This window comes from Raphanus sativus, chromosome 9 (assembly GCF_000801105.2).
Source record: "Raphanus sativus cultivar WK10039 chromosome 9, ASM80110v3, whole genome shotgun sequence".
Lineage (NCBI taxonomy): Eukaryota > Viridiplantae > Streptophyta > Magnoliopsida > Brassicales > Brassicaceae > Raphanus > Raphanus sativus.
In genome coordinates, this window is record NC_079519.1 from 20,897,174 (window position 1) to 20,902,777 (window position 5,604).

The following is a 5,604-nucleotide window of genomic DNA, read 5'->3' on the forward strand; positions in this document are numbered from 1 at the left end:
ATATGTATTTTCTCAATCCAAGATCAAGGTATATAATACAGTTCTAATTTAACTGTTGTTCGATCTATTGATCTCTATACATTGTTCTTAGTGCTTCTCCAGTTGAACCACTCAAATTTTAAAAATTATTTTACTGAAACAATGTTTACTGATTGCTATTTTTGAACATTGTCTTTAATTAATTGGTCATGCAAGGTAACATTTATGGGTTAATTTGTGTACTAGCCATGTATTGTGTGTAAATTAGGTAACTAGCATTGATTTTGACATAATTTAATGTCAAGTATTTAACACCCAATTTATCCGGTTCTGCCCCTTCTCTTAATAGGTTACCAGTTACTAAATAGTATTGTGACGTGGTATTAGGAGAATCATGTGTTATCAAGTAAGTGATATATGCTTACTATTCTACATAGCCAAAGAAATATAAAATACGTAGAGAATAGTAAAAAGGTAAAATAGGATGGAATAGATTGTTCAAATTTTGTAATGTTTATATGCTGATATTGAATTACCTATTGCTTTTGCTATAATGAACTCTACTCCAATGTCAAACATAATCTTTTTATAAATTGATCATTGTCCAGTAATCACATAAACTGAAATAGAATATAATCCTTTAGTCCATTGTTAACCCAATCTTACACTAAACACAAGTTTCGAGCTGATAAAAAATATGCATTTCCATTCCATATGAGGCATATAGAATAGATAAAGTGAAAATGTAATTGTAATATAAAGACAATGTACAATGTATCTCTAAATCCTAAACCCTAATCATATTAATGTTTGGCCCAATGTCAACTCAATCGTACATAAACTAATCCCTATCAACTAATCACTAAACCCTATATGGAAATATAAACCCTAATCCAATGGTAACACCAATCTTCAACGCAAGGTATTCATCCTCCAATGCACCCTTTACCACTTCAATCCAACGGAGATGAAAATAGTTGTTAACCCTTTTCTTGCCAATGGGTTCAAAGCCTGTATCAAACAATCTACATGGAAAATCTAACTCGTATATACCAAACCTGGAGAATGAAAAGATAGAGAAAGAGTGAGGATGGTTCACAGTGGCATATTCAATATATAAATGTATAATGAATTAAACAGAGGAAGAATTGGCAAACGAATGGAACATCATATTGCGCAATTGTACTATTCCATGTGGAGTAGAATATTTTGAATATCATACTATTCCACTTGGTGTCAAATGCATAATATTCCAAATAGAATATAATCTTAACCAGTTAAAACCCTAATTTTGAGCCGATCGGAAAATTGAAATCAAAGAAACAGAGATGAAAGAAACAGAGGCAATAACTTACAGCGGTGTGAGAGATCGGAGAAACAACAACTCTAACGAAATAGATAACCACCGGAGATTTTACTCCCCTCCGCCGAAATTCTAGCCCAATAGAGAATCACCCCGAAGATTAGAAGAAAGAACGATGGAAATGCTCACGGGATTGCATACGGAGGCGAACGAAGGAGAATTGCGGCTGGGGATTATCAAAAGGGAGAACAACCAAAGAAAGAAAGTGATAATAGAAGTTGTGTGGAGTGAGAAAGAACACGATTTACTTAGAGCAGTGAAAAGCAAATTTTTAAAAAAAAAAATTTAGCAGGTGAGCAGGTAATTTGGAGAGGTTATGATAGTAATATTATATAAATAAGACGCCGTGTATACATTCGTTAGGTTAAAACGCTATTCTACCAATTACCATTTTTTCATGGCTATAGGCCCCAATTTCCCAACATTTATTCAGCCAAGCACTAAGGCTTCTCAGTATACCCTTAATTTTTGTACTAACGTTTTCGCCACAAGCACTTTAGGTTAGAGACTTATAGACCATGGCCACAAGAAGGAAAGACCACATACATAAGTCTTCAGACATTTTAATAACAGATTTATTTATTCTCAGCTAAACATATTATGATTTTCAAGTACACCACAATTCTAGAGAAAGGTAGAGTCATCGTTTGTTATTTTAAATAATTATTAGATACTGACCCGCCCTTTCATTTGCTATAATTTTTTTTGAATTTCTTTTGTATTTTTATAATCATATTTATGTTTAATATAAATTTAATTTAATGTTTTTTTGTAACTATATTAAATATGTCAAGTTGTACATGTGCCATATGCACTTTAGAAATAATTTTTAAGTTTTATTCATAAAGTTTACAATATATTATATTTTTTCAGTAATTACCTAACAAAATTAGTCAAGAATATTGTATCCAAGAAATCCAATTCAGAATCGACTTGAAAATCAAAATCTCATACTCTATGAGATATGCTCTATATACTTGGACATTTCTTAAAGTGTTATATCCGAAAACCAATATCAAACCTTACCCGCAATGAAAACCAATTTTTTTGAAAAATGTTTGAAAAAATAATTTTAATATATATATATATATGTAAATGTGTTTATATGGTCTTCACTAACTTTAAGTAAAATTACATTTAATAAATATTTTTAATTGAATAACCTTTTTGAACCTGTTAAACTAAATAAATTTATATGTATATTAATTTCTATTAAAAGTCCGCTTAAACACATTAAGCCCCGTTAATCATAAAAATTAAATGTCATTAATAATCCGTTCCACCACTAATTAATATTAATATTATTTAACTTTATTAGTTAACTTTTCAAGTTTCATTTTATCAGTTTATATCTACATATTTATTACAATACATTTCTTAAGTTTCAGATAAATGTAGCTATATATTAAGTTAGGAAAGAGGCTTATTAATAGATATTTAGATGCAATTATAAAATATGTTTGTTGATTTATTTATTAAGTGACGATTTTTATGCTATCCCGTATTTTTCTAATTTTTATGTCATTTATGATAAAATTAGTTTATTATTCAGTTAAATGTAGTTATATAAAAGAACTTGATTCACATGTTTGATTAAATAAGGTATTTATATGCAGTTAGTAATAATGGATCCCTATTTTATGGACATGAAATGGTAGTTACAAAAATTAGGAAATATAAAGTTTATTTTTTTAGTATGTATTGTTGGAAATAAATAATTGGACTCAACTAATATCAATAGGACATATCCTGATTTAATATTATTGATATTTTAAGTATCGTTTGGTTAATACTTAATACCATAGTGATATTATCTCAATCTGAATATCGCAAACAATAAGAATGATCCAAATGCAAGCATTTGAAACTCAGACGTCGGTTAAAAGTATATTTCATTGAAGAGGAAACTGTGCATAGCTGATTCAAGTGCATTCAAAACCAGACGGAACCTTCTTGTTACACTTGTTTAGAAGAATACTGAGAGATATAGGAAAGTTAAGGTTGATTCCAAGAACAATAGCCCTAAGAGCAGTGCAGAGACAAACTGCAGCTTCGAGGTCAACCAAACCTTGAACAACCGAGCAGCACGGTTGAGCTGATGGCTGCCCAACTGTATGTTGAGTAGGTCGCTTAGGACATTTCCGCATACACCGAGCTTGAGGACATCTGTTGGAAAGTTTCCGGAAGAACCAGGGGTGCTAGGAGGTGTGACAGGCCTAATTATGATATTTATTTCATCACCACAGCAAACTCGTTACAAGCTTCCATAACATGAAAAGAATGCTCAAAACTCGCGAACGAATGAATCAGCAATGAGAGTTACTTCAAGACTCACCTTAGAATTCAGAGTAGCCAATTTGGCATAGGCCTCTTTCTCCTCTAAAGAAGAGAGAGACGGAGAGCGACAACCTTGAGGCCTCGTACAAAGAGTGAGGCAAACGAGATCATCTAGGGTCATGAACAGAGGACCATCACCCTCATGAGCAAATATCCACCACTTCAATCCTCGGGCACCGAGCTCGTTCTGAGATGGCTTTGACGTGACGGCTTTGGCAATCAAAGTACTTTTTGGAGCGATATAGTCATCCTGTGAGCCAGAGCTCAGAGAAACATGTGACTTTTATGCGGTAACAGTATTATTCTCCTCAGAATCCAGGATCGAGACCAAAGTAAACTTCTCTGCAGCACCGCTCCCTAGCGACAATCTAGCAGTTCGAAACGACGACCTCCTAGACAATCGTTTTTCTAATCTATCAGAAGATGATGGACGCACGGAGAAGGTCGCATCAACCTCAGAAGCTAAAGACGACTTGATTCACCTTCAGCGGGTCCCCGGATCGCCGGAGCTATGCCCTCTCCACGAGGAAGTATGAATGCATGTCGTATGAGAGCTCGGTCAAAGGACGACCTCGTCAGAGAACATCGATCAGTCCTTGGAGCTCGTCGGACATAGGAGAGCTTCCCGAATGAACTAAAATAGGAAAAAGAAATCAAGATTGTTAACCTATTATCTAACTGGGAGGAAGAACCAACCAAATAGGTGATGGAGAAAGAATTTAACCTATGTCCTCGGCCCAACTTCGCCGAATCTTAGAAAACCAAAACGCCCCACAAATGCTTGATTGACCTTGAAAACAAAAAAGTGTTCTTGCCATTTTTTGTCGCGATATGGCACTCCTTCTATGATCTGACGGCCGGGGAGACATGAGGAAAGTTTCCGGGTTCTGGTTGTTCCGCTTCATTAAGCAAAGATGGCGAAGTTCATCAAGACCAAACAACAACCCCTCTTATCGAGCCTTGACGGTGCGATCAACACCGTGCGTCTTGTAAAAATTCTAGAGATGAACAGTCGTGGTAGTCAGAAGGGGAAAAGAAAACGATTTAGCCATCCAAAAAAGAATTCGACGATCAAAGAGTCAAGAATCACAAAGAGAAGATGAAGAAAGTTGATATGAACCGAGAAGAAGAAAATAAGATCCGAAGACTTCAGGTATTAAAGGATCACAACGACTTCAAATGGCTCTATTGCTATTATCAAGAAAAGTAATTATTAACTAGGGTTCACCCTAGGGGAACACATATAGGCCTAGATCTTGGAGAAGCAAAAATTTGTGTGTATCTTATCAAACTGAAGATTGACTGCACCGCCTCTTTTCCTTTACTTGATCAAAAGAAAAGAGTCTGGGAAAAAATGTTAGATTCAATTTCGGTTGACTCATATTTGGGCCCGTATAAAAATGGGCCCGACAAGAATGGAAGGAGTTCTGGCCTAGAACCAAATAGGACGAGTTCAAACACGATGAGGTCGAAGTCCCAAAGATCTAGGAGGTCGTCGAGAAGATCTCGAGACGAATCAACTATAAGAAAGAGGCTAGACCAAGATAAAAACACAGATGAAACCCTATAGAGAGTTAGCTATACACATCGACCTCATCCTAAGCTCGATAAGAGTTCATTTTGTAATCGGTCTCTGTTGTTGCCTCTGATCTAATTCCCTTATTGTATTCAACTTTACTTAATCAATAAAAGTCCATTTCCGTCAAACGAAATCTAATTATATCGTTGTGTTATGAGGATATTGTTACTCACATCTTTTTTCTTCTCTAGTATTTACATTCAAACACGACTAAATACCTAGTGTGGATTTTAGGATCCACAGTAAATATGATTTTTTAATTTATTTATCATAAAAAAGATTTTAAATAGAAAGAATAATGATTATTTTGATTAACGTGTTCATGCCAATTTAATATGTAAAAATT

At 34.4% G+C, this 5,604-nt stretch overlaps 1 pseudogene; it reads right to left on the reverse strand.

The window, feature by feature from the left end:
• Positions 1–3,217: 3,217 nt before the first annotated feature.
• Positions 3,218–4,221, reverse strand: LOC130500147 (uncharacterized; annotated as a pseudogene).
• Positions 4,222–5,604: the final 1,383 nt, after the last annotated feature.